Source organism: Mycteria americana, chromosome 1, assembly GCF_035582795.1.
Source record: "Mycteria americana isolate JAX WOST 10 ecotype Jacksonville Zoo and Gardens chromosome 1, USCA_MyAme_1.0, whole genome shotgun sequence".
In the NCBI taxonomy this organism is placed as follows: domain Eukaryota; kingdom Metazoa; phylum Chordata; class Aves; order Ciconiiformes; family Ciconiidae; genus Mycteria; species Mycteria americana.
The window spans coordinates 191426610-191444734 of NC_134365.1; the positions used below are offsets into that span (position 1 = coordinate 191426610).

Genomic DNA, 18125 nt, shown 5'->3' on the forward strand with positions numbered 1-18125 from the left:
GCATTTGGTCAATCATGTAGAAGTAGCTGAGATCTGTATAGACAATTTAGACTGGTAAATAATCCCAATCTAATTTAGTTTTGTTTTAGAAAAATCCATTTATTCATGAGTCCCTAAAAAGAGATAAGGAGGTCACTATATTGGTTCCCCTATGCCTTCCACCCATTTTTAGTATTATTTGGAATGATCTTCAGGTGACTTCAATTGGTCTTCTAGCAGAAAAATGGAATTTTATTTACACATATTTGTATATCTATGAACTAAAAAAGAAGGAAGCAGACAAATTACTGTGTCATGCAACATAAACTTACACACCACCAGGACCAGTGTTTGGATGGGGAGAAGAGCCCAAAACAGTCTCAGCTTTTGCCTATCCCAACTGTATGTCTGCACCCATACACCCAAAACATTGAACAGATTTCTTAATGTCACCTGCATGGGATGTGAGGGAGCAGCACTCCTGGGAAGCCAGGAGAAGGTGTGAGGGACACTCTCTCCCAGGGCTCTCAGGCAGTGGGGCACGTACAATCGGTGCTGCATGCACCAGTGCAAAACCATAGTATGATCTGACACAAAGCCAGGATCTGTGGCTGCCTACAATGATGCCCATGGCCACGGCTGCCGCTGCTCTTCCTCGCCCCACCACCATCACTGAGTGGTGCCTGGCAAAAGCAACTGCAGAAACCCTTCGCTATATTCCACCGAAACTGCTGGCTAATTCCAGAAACACATATTGAAACTGGAGTAAGGTAGGAAAACGAGCAATCTTCTAACAGCTGCGATTGGCAAAGATCTCCAGTTTTATGTCCCTGGATGGTACAACCCACAAACGCTGTGCAGTAGCATTTGTTCAGCCCTGACTCACAGACAGACGAACGCCACTGAATGAATCACCAGTAGCACTTTCTGCAGTACCTGACGAGGTAGCTCATCCAAATATTGATCAGGCCCAAGTCTCTCTAGTTTTTGAGATCTGACATACCATAGTCGAGGATGTTATTTCACCAGTAAAATAAGTGTTAGAAAAGGGGCCTATAGTGCGCAACCAGGATGGCAAAACATCAGTTGGTGCATCCTTTGTCGATAGGAGCTACCTTCTGCCAGCCGTTAAGCTATAAAAATGATACGAACACTGCTGAAATGCAAGAGAAATAGCAACTTATTAACTTCGTAACAGAGAACTTTAAGGCAAATTAACAAAATCACTTTATAAAACATCTCATTCTGTTCAGTCCACTGCTGCAGAAGGTCATTAAGCCAAACACTGTAGTAAAATAATTTCGATACATAATGGTTGAAAGGACAAACATTAAGCAAAGGATAATCACAAATTAGCATTCAGGACATCAGCTGAACATTGCAGGTGTTGAAGATAGTTCCTCCCTGCGTAAGTGCCTGGAAAAGCATGTTTCTTCCCCTTTCCCCTCAGATGTCGGATGCTACGTGCCTGGGCAGTGGGCAGGGAACGCCTCTGGTGCTCACAGGCACTAAGGCTCTGCTCGGCCTCAGGGCAGGTGGGCAGAAAGCCCTTTGACTTTTGTTGTGTTAATGGCTGCCTCAGTGTATATGGAAGGGGCAGCCCTTCCTACCCTTCATGCTGCCCAGCAAGGGCCCAGCCTGGGCCAGGCCCGAGCCCCAGGCCCAGCCCAGGACCAAGCCCAGGCGCCAGGGCCAAGGCCAAGGCCAAGGCCAAAGCCAAAGCCAAGGTTGAGCCCCTGGCCAAAGCCCAGCCCAGGGCCAAGGCCAGGCCCAGGCCCCAGCCCCACACCTCTACCCCACAGACACCGTCCCACCCGCCCCGCAGGCCCCGCCCTCCTGCACCGCCCGCCCCGCCTTCCCCGCGGACTCCGCCCTCCCCACAGACTCCGCCCTCCCCTCAGGCCCCGCCCCTCAGAGCCCTACCAAGCCCCGCCCATAATTCTGCCCCCGCCCTTCCCGCCGACAGCCCCCCTCCTAACGGGAGCTTTCCGCGCAGGCGCACTGCACACCGGAGTAAACTGCCCCCCTCGCGGCCCCTCCCAACCCTCCGCAAAGATGGCGGCTGCGCGCCGTCGGGCGAGGTGGAGGGGAGCGCTGAGGCGGTGGGGCGAAGGTGGCGACAACAGTAGCAGCAGCGGTGGCGGCCGCGGGAGACAGTGACAGGTGCGGGGAGGGGAGGAAAAGGCGGCGGAGCGGTGGCGGCCGCGCAGGTACCTCGAGTGGGCGGGTAAGGGGTGGGGGAAGCGGCCGGCGCGGCACCGCCCCTGCCCGAGCTGCGCCATCGGGAACTCCCCTCCGCTCCCCGCCCTGGTGCTGCTGCCCGCCGGTGGCGGAGACCGAACCGTTAGCCGGGAGAGGCGGCGGGGCCATGGCGGTGAGTAGGCGCGCTCGCCGCCCCGAGGCGGCTGGCAAACCGCCCCCTTCTCCTCAGCAGAGCGGGGAGAGGGGTGCGAGGGGACGGGGGCAGCGCTTCTACCTGCCCCCGGTGCCGGGCGCGGCGGGGGCAGCGCGGCCCCTGAGGAGACGGCGTTGCCTGCGCCTCTCCCCGCGCCTGCCCGGGGAGGGCCGGGGAGCCGGCGCCTCCGGCTGGAGCCCCGCTGAAGAAACTTTCTATCTTCCTTCCCGGGCTTCTCCGCCACTCGGAGATGCCGCTCCCGGCCGCGGCGGGGGGATCCTCCTCCTGTCAGCGCCGGGCAGCGGGGCTCTCCGGGGCAGGGCTGCTGCGCGGCTGCCGCGGAAGGTTGTTCGGGGAGAGAAGCAGATGCGAAGCACGACTAGAACAGCTGAGCCGGTTGTGACAGGCGGGGAGGAGAAGGAAGTGGTGGTTTTCAACACCTCTTTCTTTTTGTTGTTGTTGTTTTCCTGCTAAGCCGTAAAGGTTCCCTCGGAACTCCCATCTAAAGGGGTTGAGCGTGTGTTTCTGTATGTAGATAAAAAAATCTTCCCGAAAAGACTATAATCGTCTTGCTGAGTGCTAGCGGAGGCATTCTTTCAGATAGATTCGTGCCCGATTCCGCCTTTCCTGACTATTACTCAAGATTGGTTTTAACCTAAACAGAAACTTTTTGTTGTGTCCAGGCAACTAGAAAGTGAAACCAACTAAAAGCAAAAATGAAACTTTTCAGCTGATTTTTATTGTGCGGAGTAAAGAAAATAAGCGGTAGAAACAAGGGAAAATATATTGGGTAGCAGCAAATCGTGCTTGATGAGTGGCATCTCAAGACGTGTTTTACGTCAAAAATTTGTTTAACCTTGTCAAAGGCAATTTATTAGCTACCTTGGATATTAAGTGTTATTCCAGAACATCTCACATCATGAAGTAATTTCTGTGAAACATTCTTTGTTTTTAGAATTTAAGTCTGTGTTTGATCAGATACATATCTGGTTATAAATGTCTTAAATTATCATGAAGACTTCAAATCTCTTAATTTTTTGCTGCTAAGTATGTGATAGCTTCTGTCTTAGAAGCTGTAGGTCCCAGTCCTGCTAAGCTCTGAGCTTAAAAGAAGCTATTTTGTTGTTATGGCAATGGGTAACTTTCTGCTTTATGCAGCATAGAAATTTAACTGTAGCCATGATGTGAATCTGCATCCATAGATGTGTTTATATTCTATGTCATGAAATAGTATGAATCACAGCAACTCAGCAGTCCTTAAAATACAGAGAGTACAATCAGTTAATTTTTTTTTCTACTTTTTCTTTTTTTAAGGAAATGGTCTCAAATAATTATGAAATTTAATCACATGATGAATGGAGAATTAGCAAGCTTTCAGGTAGGGAGAAGGCTGTACACGTATGTGAAAGTTGGAAATAGCTCAGTATCTATAGTACCCGATGTTGCAAATTGGATAGAGTTCTTAATAGCTGGTGTTCCCACTAAGCCTGAGGGAGCAGGAAAGGTGCTGATCAAATTTGGAAACGCAGCATCTCGTTCTAGATTCACTCTGTGTATACAGAATGTATGCAAGTCATCTCGACACATATGGCTTGATTCTGGGACTTATTTTGGCAAAGTACACCAGAATTTTTTTTCTGGTGACTTTGAGGGGGAAAATCGACATGCAGAATCAGTTACATGAGGGCATCGGACACTGATTTTGGCAGATGAAGTCTTAGTTAAGAGAGATGCAGATCCTTGCCCTCAGAAGGGCCAGGACTTGGTGATCAGTTGCTTAGGTCACCTGGTTGGGATGAGAGCAATTTGCTTTGAGCAGAGTCACAGGCTGACTACTATAGATGATAATATTAAAACAGAATTAGATGAGTGTCTCCGTTTTTTCAGGGCAGATGGAGACGTTCTGAGGCTTTTTGCTGTATGACAAGCTCTAGGTGTATGAGTTACTTGAGGCTCAGATCATTACACACAACACTTTACGTTATCTGATTTCAATCTGTTAGTGGCATTTCCACCTTTTTCAAGTTAGAGATTCCACTAGTTTGTGAACTTAAAACTCAAAAGCTTTTGATTTTTATAGGCAATAATGTAATGGAATTGCAGAAACTTGAATTATGATTCAGACTAATAACTCATTTGCTTTCAACTGTGAGTCCTGTGGATCTTGAGATGCTTTTGTTTGTTATCCTATGCCTTGTGGCCATTTAATTTAACTTGAATTTGGACCTACATCAGCTAACTCAGTGTTATGCTGATGATCGTTTTGGCTCAAGATATCTCAAAAGAGATCCTTTGTAATTGTTATTGCAACTTTAACTACTTAACTGAACATGCTTCTGCAGTGTTCTGTCTTAGGACTTACTGAGAAGCAAAACCCTTGAAGTCTGACTTCAGGAGAGGTACAATTTTTTGTCTTGGTCAATACTTTCTCTTAAATCATTTTAGCTTCTAAATGCTTGTAGGCAACTCACTACTTTACCTTGCTGGCAGGTCACTTCTGAAATAGTGTATGCTATTGTAAATGTGTTGGTCTTTAGAAATATTGGATGCTCGGAAGGTGTTAAGTGCTGGTGTTCTGATTGTCTTTTGATACCTCTGTCACAGTGGCAAACCCTGTAAGCTAGCCCAGCCCCCCTTTGTGGGTGGGTGGGGGGAACTGGCAAAGATACAGTCTTGTTCATTCCCAGACAGGCAGATACTAGAGAAGACAGTTTTTGTGAGGCTGCAGGCCTACTTCCCAGACAACGTTGTTGTCTGCAGCCATTGATGTGCATTGTCGGTGCCTCCTGGAACCTGAGGAATTCTTACCTTTCTCCAGCATCCAGCAACTCTGTACCTTTTTTTGACCTCCAGCTTCTAATTGTTATGGGATTTCTAGTTCAAGCTCTGCTAAAATGTCTACAGGTAACATGTCATGTTTCATCGGTGAATTTCTGTGATCTAAAATATGAATTGGATTCTCTCTGTTACATCTGCCAATAAAACACTTCTATATTTTATCATCCATTTCTTTAAGACTGTTGGCTTGGGGAAATTCCCAGGCAATTTGTAGCAAAATTCAACTTGGCTGCAGTTTATAGTGCACGAGTTGAATCGTGAGCTGCTGCTTTTCCTGTAGGACCAGATCTCGTAAAAATAGATTTGACTTGGACTGTCAACTCTTTAGCTTAACTAAAAGATACTGTCTGTATGTCAGGAAAGCGATAATAGTTCAGAATGAGTACATTGCTGCTTTTTCTGTTCAGCAAACACAAACAATGTTTGTTTTGCTCATGGGGCCAATGTTTCCTGAGCTACAGAAATGACCATTTTTTTGCTTGTTCTTTGCCATATACAGTAAACTTTGAGCTTCCTTAATGCTGATGTTCACTTGATGCCAATACAAAAACACTATTAACCTTTTTCTTAAACTTGTCTACCATAAAGTTTAGTGGTTTTGTTTATGTCCAGTAATATTTTGGATTGTCATCCTGGGGCCTGTATTTTGTAGGGCTGATGGGGTAGAAGGTAGTTTAGAAAGTGTCTGTAACACTTAATACTATTTACGTGTTTCTCACGGGTTGTCATCTTTAATTGTTCCAATCAATTTACATTTAGTTTCAGATTGGACAAATATTTTTGAAGTCGTTGTTGTTGTTCTGTCTGCCCCCCCTGAGATCTGGTCCTGTTCCAACTGTACTCCCTCCACATGCTCTTGAGCCTGTAACCAGTGAAAATCTTCAGACGTTTTTGCTAAGCTGACATAGATGACTTTAACAAAATGGAAATAGAATTTACTATGCCCTTTTGCCAATAATTAAATATAATTTTTGGTTGTTGTTTTCATGCTGGACTCCCCTGTATAATGAGAAGTCTTTTTATACTTACCCGCTAGGTCATGCACCCTTTCTTGGGTTATTAATAATCAGTTTTTGTTAGAATACGTGCTGTGGAAACTGTTGGTCTTCATTTTGATGGCACAGCTGTATAGAGGACTGTTACTACTCTTCTTGGATGTATTGCTTTAGAGTGCTTTTCTGTTTATAGTTGTAGTACCTCAGGAATGGAATATCCTTGCGTCTTCCAAACCCTTTATTAAAACTTTAAGGCCACATTCATTGGTGGTGTCTTCACAGCACCTCTAAAATTGAGTTAGACTGGACATACTTTGCCTTCTTTGTGTTCATGGCTCCAAATAAACTTTCACCATTTATGTCTAGGCAAGCACATTTCTTGTTCTCAGTCTCACCAGACCTACCTGTATTTCTACCAGTTTGCTTAACTGAATTTATATTTTTGTCTCCCTGTAAGTTTTTGCTTTTTCAGGATGCCTGGACCCTCTTCTGGTCATACTGTTCCGCAGTCAAAACATCACCTAGGTTAACATTGGTACGCTCTCTTTTAGTTTAGCATCTTGGGTGCCAAACACCATCCCAACAGCAGTTTGCAGAAGTTAAATAGGAGTGCTGAATATGCCTATAGTTTACCTCTCCCTGGCTTTGCTTCCAGAATTGTTCTGAAGCATTTAGGACAGTTGAAAAGATATGCTGCAAAACCTCTTCATTTATAGGCAATGGAAAATGTTGTATCTTATTATGCATTTAAATACTTTGGGCAGAAAGAGTTGTCAAAAATGAAAATATCTACAAGTTTTCAATCCCAGTTTAACCAATAGCCCTCATTTTTATAATCCATTAGTAAGAGAGAAGCACAGCACTTTAAGATGTGATAAGTGTCTTCTGCTTTCCAGAAGCACTAAAACAAGTCCTTCTACTTCCTGGCAACATATAGGCTTCTATAATGTAGTGTCAAAAAAACTGTTTCACAACTATGAAAATTTACAAAATTGAACCAATGTATTCCATGCTTTGAAAAAACTATTTATCGAAGTCTGGGAAGTTGTCTGCAGGTAAAGCAACAAGGTCCACAAGGATTTATACTGTGACAGGTGTGGATAGATAGTAACTTGATTCAGTAACTGGGAGTGAAAAGGAATATATGGTGCACAAATGTTAACTTTACCTTCTGCATGACAGTGCTCTTGGAATTTGCTTTGTGTTTTTTGTATGTTGGTTGCGTTTAAATCTGTAAAGCTCAGTTCTTAACGTCTCTTGAGCTTGAATAACTTGAGGTGAAAATGAACTTAACAAACCTGGAACTTTACTGTTACCTGCAGTATGAAATAAAAAAGCCCTGAAGTTCACAAGTGTACATTCTTCCTTGTAAATGCTATTGAGTTTCCCCAATGTACAGATCCCATGTCTGTGGTAAATAAAGCCCAAGCTCTACTTATACAAGATCCTGCAGGCATAGGCTAATGCCAAGCTGCAGTCTCATTTCCCCTTGCTAATGTAGTACACTCAATAGTGTATCTTACTCCTTTGATTACAAACTAAATCCTTCTTCTCTAACTTCCAATTTTCAAACTGCAGGGTTTTGTTGTTCGGAGTTTGTTGTTCTAACTGGAAGAACTGTATCTATTAGGTGACTTGACAGAAGGAAACTGAGACTTAACCAGCAGAATATCAAGTGAACTAGTTTTACTTTGGGGCAGAGGAACACATTTTTGATGGTGGTAGCAAATCAAGTAGTAATGATCTGCAAAAAGTGCACATGTAGCTGAAAACTAATCTGTAAGCAAAAATTGAATGGATAAGGAGATTCAACGCAAAAACTTTGACTTGCAATGTCTTGGCAATGAGAGAGAACCATGACTAACTATTCACTAATATTTCAGTATATCTATTGATAGGCTGTTAGGGGACTTTCTGCAGTAACAGTAAATATCACAGGCCACAAGAGTTACCATGCCTCTGCAAATCCTACAGAATCTATAAAAAATGTAAATGGGGAAGACCATACTTTAAAAAAACTATTGTTTTTACCCATTTAGTCTAGTATGAAGGTAGATTGAAGATGTTGAAAGAAAGTACTAAGAAATGAGAACTAAAAGAAGCTGCAAAAGTGAGTAGTGACTGTTGACAATGATCAGTCTTAGATGCAGCTGGAATATAATTTGTTCTAATTTCTTCAGGCTTGCTAATAACTTGACTGCCCACATATAACAATATTAGTATATATGCACATTCTACTGAATGATGGCATTTCAATGGTGAGGATAAATTACCATAATTCAAGTAATACATCTTAAAAGTACTCCAGTACATCTAATTATGTACATCACGGCAATACAGCTCCGAACAGATTGGTTTCTGATTTTGTGGCTTTATTTTTGTTAACGAATTGACAGCTATTCAGTGTTGCAACTTCATGTGTAAAATAGGAAGCAGAGAGCAGCTTTGTCCTCTTGACTTGATTGGGCAATCAGACTAGTTGGTCCCATGGTGTTTTGACTGACTAAAACTTTTCTTGGAGGATGGGGTGGAACCTGGGAGAAGGGAGTGCTGGTATCACCTGAGAAACCTGCTCTTGTTTTGCTGGTCTTCCCCTTCAGTAGCTGCAGAGACTCCTCCATTGGAGAACTCTTGCATGAGTAACATATTTGGTTTTCAAGAGTTGCATTCAGTTTGAGATGCTCTTTGACTACACTGCTTTAATTTTTTTTTTTTATATGCTATGCAAGTAACTGCTTCAGTACCATTGTGACTAAGTTTAATATTGGGGAAGTGAAGCACCTGCCAGGGTGACTGCCTCTTGACCTTTTTTGCTATCGTGGTCTGTAGCTTCATGCATGCTATGCATAGACATTGGAAGAAGCAGTTCGTCTCTGCTTGTTCCTATGCTTGGCATTCATTTGTGTGTTTGCATAAGTGAAATGGATCAGGCAACTCTTTTACGTTAAAACTGACCAATTTTTGTATGATGAATTTTAAACTGCATCTGTCCTCCAGTTTAATTCACTGTGTTGTTGACCAGTTGCTTGCAGTGGTGCAAGTGGGAGCTGCTAGTACAGTTTAGCAGAACTGACTTACAGCAGTTTAAAGTCTTCATAAAATAACATCTTCCAAATTGTTAGACCTCAAAACACCTTCTTCTTTGGTGGACTCTTAGTCTTGGGAAGTAGTGTCCATATGCCTGTCGTGACTTGTCATGTTTTGTGCTGTTATCCTGTTCCTTATTGTCCTTAGTTGCCAACTGGGGTTAAACCACGACACTTACAGAAGCAGAGACCTATAGGTTTTCCAAAAAGAATCAGTGGAGAGAAATTTTTAAAATCTGTTAGACTTGCAGCCTCATCGATCCTATGTCATCTTGCATTTGGATAGCATAATTTTCATTTTTCAGAATGAGCAGGAAAAAGCTGTTTCATAAGAGTTCTTTAAAAGCTGCTCGTTCTGCTTGAATCATGCACTCTTTGTAGCTCCAACACCAGCAGCTGTCTCTGCAATAAATTTATCTCACTGACCGGTTGCATCACATTAATAAAAATAAATCCATGTTTTAGTTTGCCTTAAAGGAATTGTATGAAAAATTGTTTTAAAAATTTCTCCTTGCTACTCATAGCTACTGAAAAGAGGGAGTTGATAACAAATGAGGAAGTAGCTTGATTCTTGGCATTGAATTTGCTTGTTTTCTCAAAAAATAAGCATGTTCTTAAACAGAAATGAAGGCAAGAGTAATTGTTAACTGGGAAAGGCCAAGTTGTTTTTGAACCCATGTGATTTTCAGAAAATAAACTGAAGGAAATCCAGTCCTGGCAGAAGCTTAGAAGAACCTAATTTAGCTAGCATAAAAGTAAAATTAGGAGGGTTTAAGGAAGTTCTTGAGAGTAACAAGAGTGTAAAACAAAACAGCCCCATAGTTTAGATCAAGGTAGCATAAATAAAGTGGAATTGCATTGGAGATCTTTATAAGTGGTGCAAAAAATACACTATACAGTTTGCTCTCCTCATTTCTTTTTGAGGATGCCTCCCAAGAGTATCTAAAAAGAAGTTGTTCTTCTAAGACAAAGGAGGCCACAGTGTGGCTCCCAAACAATGTGTGACGGTGAATGAGATTGATGTACCTGCTAAAGATTAGGCATAAGTTTGCGCTCTGGTGCTGACAATTTACTGGTTTAAAATGCACACTATCAAATTAGATCTCAGTAAAATGAACAGATTAGTTCTGATTTGTGATACGGTTGCACTCGCTGCTTCCTAAAAGTTACAGAACCAGTTCAGGCTTCTTTTCTTTGAAGGTATAAGAGGGAGGGGCAAATAGTGGGAAAGTACTGAATTCTTCTTATGCAACAACTTCAAGTTATATGTACTTCATCCAGATAAGGACCGTGGGTGTTTTTTTAAGAATCTAATAATAATAATAAAATTTAAAACCAGAATGTGGTATTTTCAGGTAGTCTCCATTGCACTGGTCTTGTTACGTACACTCAAGCATTTAACAGACATGCTGGACAAGATGAGAGGTGGTAAGTGTCCGTGAACATACTGTGCCTTTCCGGATAACTGGTTTATCAGTACCTAGTTCTTCTCTACATAGTCTTCACCTTCAAAAGTTTAGTTTTCTATGTAAGCTACTAATAAGAGCTTAGCCTCTTTGACTCAGATTCAAAAACTGGTGGCTCATAAATACAAATGCATTAAACTTGAACAGCTGGAGTGTTTCCAGTTATCTACTGTGCATTCTCATATAGGTTCTAGTACCCATGACATGAATGCATGAACTGTGCTTGAAACTGCTCCTAAATCATTGTAGTTCACAACCTGGAGTATGAAGGTAACCTGAAGTAAGTATTGATTCACTATAATATGCTTAACTCCCACAATGCTAATTGTTACAGTTGTGTGGCTTGGCCATTCTTTCTTTGAGAAGAACAGGCAGTAACTGTTGGGACTGAGTTAGATCCAGTAGCTGTTTTGGCTGTTCAAGTGCATCTTGCATTTGCTCATGAATAAGTGTTTTCATCATAACTGTATTTTATTCATTTTACAACTTTTGATGTTCACCTTCCAGTGGTAGCTTAGTTTGAACAGAGATCTGTATCGCATTTCTCGGACTTCTTGGAGAATTGTTTAGTGTCTGCGATGCCACTTGTGAGCTATGGTTGAGGTATTTCCATATTTATGGTAGAGGTTGTAGATTCTTTTTTCCTATAGGGAGTTCCAGTGCTTATTAAAACATTTTGCATATCTTCATTTTTAACTATTTTGATTTATAGTTTCTAGTGATTGTCAGACTTTGACTTTGTTGATTTACTTTACAAAACTATACTTTTTTATAATTTTCATGTATTGCCTATCTGCAGCTTTAGTATTATGAACAACGGGACTGAAGGGAATAGCCATTTCAGTTTCACTTTACTTAAAAGGAGATTGTCAAATTACAGTGAAATAGAAATGTTCCATGAAACACCTTTCTTCTAACAAAAAAATAACACTTTGCTGTTCTGCTGGAAATACTCTATCAACTTTTCCAGGAAACACTTTTCTAAACCAGGAAAAATAATTTATGAAGAACAAAGCACATCTTTTAAATTGCGTATTAATTGAAATAACTAGTTCAGAACTGAAAAAAACAAAAGCCAGTATGCTGTAATTGCCACACTTGAAACTGGGTGGCTAGAAAATATGGTAAATGTGTGTGTGTGGGGGGGGGGGGGGGGGAGGGGGGGGATAAAAATCACTCTTCTCAGTTCTGATTCTTAAAAGCAAACACAAAACTCTTCAGCATGCTTCATAACTTTAATAGCTCAGCTGCAACCTTACGGATCTCTGGGTAATTATATTCTAATGCATTTCTACATCAGCTACATCACTGTATCTGAGCTTTTTCCAGTAGTGCATCAACTGACATGACTAACATCTGTTGCATATGCTTTGTTCTTTCCTCTTCACCCTAGGGATGCATCGGTGTATTTTGTTTCTAGAATTTTCCTCATTTTAGCATATTTGTATGTCTTGGGCACTTGTATTTGTCCAATCTTATCTGATGATTTCTGAACTGGATGACCAATTTGATAGACTGGAAGGAATTGCAATAGTAATTTTTACAAGTCTCAAATTGGCAGGCAGGAGATATCTTTTAAGGACTGTAGGAAATAGTAAAGAATACATTTATCTCGCAGTAGGCACTAAGGAATGGACATGGTGAGTCCTTATAAACACCTCAATCACAGGAAAAGTTTAAATAGTAGCTTGCATCTTCTTGAAGAGTCACTCAGATGTGAGGCTCTAATCTAAATAAAACAGGGCTTTATTACTTCAGCTGTTTGAACGATATTTTTAAAGTGCACCTGCTGTTTTCATGTTGCAGAAGGCAAAATCAAAGCATTTCACGTATTAGGATTGGATGATGGTTTTATAGTATTTTTGGTTCTGTAAGTTCATTCCTTGGTCTTTGGCAAAACCTAGAAAGTGTTGTCTCCTGCTCAGAGAAGCTTTTCCTTCTTACTGGAAGTTGTCTGGACCTGAGGATGGGCCTTGCCCGTGGTTCCTGCGGGAGCACAGCTGCAGGAGGACCTGGGTGAAGGAGGAATGCACACCTGCTCTGCTGTACCAAGCCTACTGGGAAAACACACCTTATGGCAACCTTGAATTGGCAGCTGTAATGTGATACAGGCTGAAGCATGTATGAGGCTGCACTACTGACAAAGAAATCATGGAATGGCCCTGTTTTTGTCACTTCTCATGTAATACCAACAGGCAGTTTGGAAACATTTAGTATTGATTTCATTGAGCCTGTTCCTTATGCTGCACCTTTCTGTGTTAGGCACTTTTGTCTTGTCCCCACTTAATCTTCCATCCTCGTGTTGTATAGAATCAAGGCTCTTGTGAACAGCCCTCTGTAATAATAAATCTGTTTGTATCTGTCGGTCACCAGATTTGACAGCATTAGGACATGAAAGACCATTAAGTTGCTGTAAGTATTGTGATAATAAGTAGGTAGGGTAGAGAAGAAGCACTCTGTAAATCACAAAAACTGAGGAAAAAGCAGCGATGCAAATTTCTCCTTCAGTAGGCCCCAGAGATAGCACTGCGAAGTGTGGCCTTATAAGTCCTCCAGTTGTGGGAAAAACAATTAATTGTATTTTGTATCAAACTCAATAAACAGAAGCAGAGAATCTCTAGGAAAGGAGCCCTTCTTAGATTTTTTTTTTTTGTACATAGCATTGTTATTAGCTATCACTACATTTATTGTAGTAGTGCATATAGCCCAACTAAAACGGAAAGCCTGTTTGTGTTGTGTGCTTAATACAAAAGTAGAACTTTTTAATTCGTAATTATCCTCTAATGCAGCTTTCCTCCTTTTATTAGGAGAAAGGCCAGAGTATAAAGTAATTCTGTTATGGACAGTGCTACGGGTATGTCTTCCAAAGTTTGAACCTTGAGTCTGTGAGTTTGAGTTTTGATTAGCACTGTCATTGTTACTTTGAAATTCTGAATTGAGAATCTGACAGCTTTTCAGAGGTCAGGCGACAAACTACTGTCCCCTCTCTGGGTTCCGATCTACTGAAAACCATTTAACTTTGGCATTACCTGTAGTATTTGATTGACTAATACTCTGGATTTCATAGAAGAATTCTGCTCAGAAGGGACCTTTGCAGATTGCCACCTTCAGGCCTTTGTCAGGACCTTGCATGGTCAGGTTTTGACTTTCTACAGCAGTGGTCTCCAAACTTTTTTGATCATGCGTCCCATCAGTAAAGATGTTTTGAGTGTGCACCTCCAATATATGTACATTTTTAAATTATATGCATATGCTACTCTACTAATATAGTATATACACTATAAACTATATACACAAAAAAAGAAAAGATGAGAAAGATGAAAGACACTATTAAAAATTTTTTTGTAGTGTTAAATAAAAAAAAAATTTTCTTCCCACACCCTAAGGGATTGTCTTGTGCACCCCCTGGGGTGCATGCACCCCACTTTGGAGACCACTGATCTACAGGATTGAGATTTTTGCAGCCTCTCAGGGCAACCCATGCCAGTGCTACACCACTCTCATTGTGAAGATGTCTTTTTTTTTTTTTCCCTTTTTTTTTTTCCCCTTATGGCCAGGCAGAATTTCCACTGGTGCAGCATGTGTCCACCACTTCTTGGAAGCATGCAGTAGAAGTACGAGAGTTTGATTTAAGGCTCTCGACAAGCATCCTTCAGGTAGTGGGATCCAGCCAGTAGGTGACCCCCTGGCTACTCTAGTGCCCTTAGCTTCTCCTTGTCTTTCATGGGCCTAAGCTTAGTAACAGTCTTTGTGCCATCTCTCTTATATTGGGGAGGAGGAGGTGGCTGGGAAGAGCAAAACTGGATGTGGTGTTCCAGATGCCACCTTATGAATGCTGAGTAGTGGGGAATAATCTCCTCCCTCAGCCCATCGGCTGTGCTTCTCTGCTAATACAGCCCAGTACGCTGTTAGCCTTTGTGGCTATGAGGATGGGTGGTGCTGACTCACATTGTTTTACCGTGGTGATCCAGCTGATTTAATGCTGATGTGTTTTTCAGAGACTATCGTTAAGGTCAGCTGCTAGTCTCTTGGAGATGGAAATGCTGATCCTTTGCATGTGCAGAGGAAATGCACTGCCCAATGATCTCAGCCTTACGATATTCCTTAACCTTTAATGAACAATTGGCTGAGTCAACAGCATAGTTGTATATGTCTTTAGAACATGAGAGTAATGCCACAGAAACATTAAAGGACCAAATCTGAAGGCATTTAAGGATTGAGTTAAACTGTCGTTACAATTTGGGAAGGCAAACTTGCTTACTGAACTATTGAGTGGAACTCAGTCTCTGAGCCTTAACATCATTTAGCCTTTTGTCTTGTTAGTGTAATCCATTCCTTAATGGTTCCTCAGGCATAAGTCTGGAGTCTCTAAACAAATCATGTCCAGTAAATTATATGCCTTCCCTTTGTTTCAGCTTTGAAAGATTTTTCTGAAGGCTATCAAAGTCTTTTCAAATTCATATGATAAGGAAAATGAATAGCAGTTCCATTGGGGGTAGTGGGGAATAGGTGGTTTGCTACCTAAGTCTCATACAAAGCATTAACCTACCCAACTTGGTTGAAATCTCAGGAGACCTTGTACTTCCCTTGCATCCTAGGACAGACTCAGTGCAGATTCTGAAAGAACAGTGTTAGCTGAGTTAGCAATCCTGAATTACACTTCGAATGTCTACTACTAGTTCAGTATATTCAGTAGCAAGACAAGAAATGAGATAGCTGTTCATGCAACAGTTGTTGCTGTACATGAGTCAGTATAGATTTCTAAATAACCATGCCTTTAATGTGCCACCAGGAGAAAATTACTTCTCAGCTGCTTCTGTGCTTAGCAACAGTGTATTACCTATCTATTCATCTAATGTCGTCTTCCTTGTCTGGTCCCTTTTAATATGTCCACAAGAATGGTGTAGTGAGTTGGCCTTAAATAAATCCTTAGATTTATCCCATGTGTTATTTTACCCCTTCTGTAGGCTGCTGCATCCATTAGTTTTCAGTGGTGCAGGAAATCTGACAATAGGCTAGTGAATTGTTTGTAGTGGCTCTGCAGGCTGAGCCTTACCTGTTGTCCAAATGCAAGCTGCTTTTCTTGTGTGCTTTTCAAGACCTCACTAAATCCTGAGTATATTGGGAAACTAGCTGGAGTTGGAAGACAGTTATATCATCCAGAACAGTTTTATGTGGAGTAAGGCTGAAATTATGGTATGCACATACTTTGCTTTCAGTATTTTTCAATATGGAATGATATTTTCAAGAAGCTGTAGTCAGTCATACTGCTCTTTTGAACAGGTATCAACAATTTTAACTCAGCAAATTGGAGACAAAGCTTGTTAGATTATTCCAGTAGAGACTGTAGTTATTTGCAGCCAGAGGCAGGGAAAATATCCTCCTTGTTGCTAAAGGAGGTACACCTGTTGATACAACTGATACAGCCTTGTGGGGAGCTTGTGTTTTGCTGTCCACTGCTATTATCCTATCCTTTTCAGCATCAACCCTTCACAGGACTGAATTCATTCTTTTTTGTTTTAGAAAGAATAGCTTTACCTTTATGTATTAAAACCTTTTGTTATGCCTAGCTTTTTAAGCTATTCATGCCATTTTAGTGGAGTAAAATGACTCTGTCTCTTATCACTGTCATGGTTTGTCATTTCCAGACTTCCTTCTGACTTCCTCTTTTTTTTCTTTTTTTTTTTTCCTCCTGAGAGCTGAGTTAAAAACATGTTCTGTAATAAGAAGCCAAGAACTGATACCTTCCCTTCCTATTGGAAACTGACATGCTCAACAACTCTGTATTTACTCTTAATATTTAAGGGCTGTCTATCCAGTTTTACTCTATGTAATATCTGTTCTGTGTTTTTGTTGAAGAGAAATGTTGTATAATGCCAAATAAGGTTCTCTTATTAGTACCTTTATCAGCAATACCCGTTGCCAGAAGATTCTCATCAAGTTAATTGGATAAGCTTTTTTCCATCAATCATACTTGTCTTTTAATTCTTTACAAATAACTTCCAGTGTCAACTATTGACTTTTATTTGGTCTCAAATCGCTGTTGGCTAACAGGCCTAGATTGTCCTATTTGCCCTTTTACAACAGAGTATTTAATGCAAGACTTCTACTTTTTCTTCCAGACCTCTGAGACTTTCCCAGGACTCAAGTTATTTGCAAGTCTTTTTTCAAAGATCTAGGTAGATCTCTTCTTCCAGAAGTCTTGAATGCAAGCTATCTGGGTCTGCTGATCTAAAAGCTCTGTCTGTGCCCATTTGATATCCTTTCATCAAATGTGGTGTAATGGCATTTATTTCCAAGATATGTTTATTGAGCATTTCTGCTTATTTTGATGCCAACCTTTTGTCCATTTTATCTGACTTCTCCTTCTGCCACACAGTACTTCTCCCTTTTCAAATGCCTATCTGTCTTTATTTGTCCTCATAGCTTAAAAAAAAAAGGCACCTGCAACTGGTGGACATACCATGTCTTACTGTCTGGCCAGATTACACGCACTGGCTTGTACAGATTGCTGCCTCTTGACTACTGATAGGGAAAAGGCTTTTGATGATACGTGTAGCATAGACCCTACATTGATGTGAAGTTTAAGCCTTTAGTCTTCAAGACTAGTTCAGTGGCATTGTAGAGAAATCTAATACTGTATTGTCAAGAAAGCATTGATTTATTTTTTCCTTAGATTGATTACACAGTCTGACAGGTAGCACTTTTATTATTGTTGTAGAGGGTGTCAGGAATAACACTATACCTGTTACCTCCTGTCAGGGTTTATTGATGAGCAGCGTGCTTCATCTCCAGAATAAATCAAACACTTGGATCCAGACATAGAGTTTAGCTCTGTCCCAGTTGAGGCACTGATGGCTGTGTGCCCAAGGTGGACTACCCACCTATACACACGGGTGCCTGTGGGAACCTAATTTTCCTACAAATCAAATCATTGAACACCTGTGCGAGAGAATGAATGAATCTGAGACCAAATGTTACATATGCCCAGAGCTGCTCCTGTCTTGGAAGGTCTTAACAAGTTGTTATGAGAGTAGTATTTGAGTCAGTTTGGGTTATGTTTAATTCTCACTGGTGTCCAATTTGATAGACTTGTTTTGATTTATGCTTAATAAATGGTGATAGCACTGAGTGCGTCATAAGTTATGGATTCAGTCAAAAGTCATTGTGTGTGATAAAGAAGGTTAGTGCTTTCTTATATAAGAGACTAGTCATTAGCATAGCGGCTTGGGAATAGTGAGCTGGATTCAACTTAAACCTGGGGAAACTCAAGCCAGCTTTGTCTGGGAGTGTGTTGTGTTATAGCTTGGAGTATTGGAATTACTTTTCTGTCTGTGACACTGCAGATAGGAGCGCAAAATCTTTG

General features: G+C 41.3%; 1 protein-coding gene across 3 annotated transcripts in view; it reads left to right on the forward strand.

Moving 5' to 3' along the window:
- The first annotated feature begins 2168 nt into the window (after nucleotides 1–2168).
- FNDC3A (fibronectin type III domain containing 3A) overlaps nucleotides 2169–18125 on the forward strand; it is a 128313-nt gene continuing 112356 nt past the window's right edge. Inside the window, exons 1-2 of one of the 3 annotated variants that reach the window (XM_075489640.1) lie at nucleotides 2325–2353; nucleotides 10649–10721. The gene's annotated coding sequence lies outside the window, so the exon portion shown is untranslated. Of the gene's footprint in view, nucleotides 2190–2261; nucleotides 2354–10648; nucleotides 10722–18125 lie in introns of those variants that run through there. The other 2 variants (XM_075489646.1, XM_075489634.1) reach the window with 2 other exon arrangements.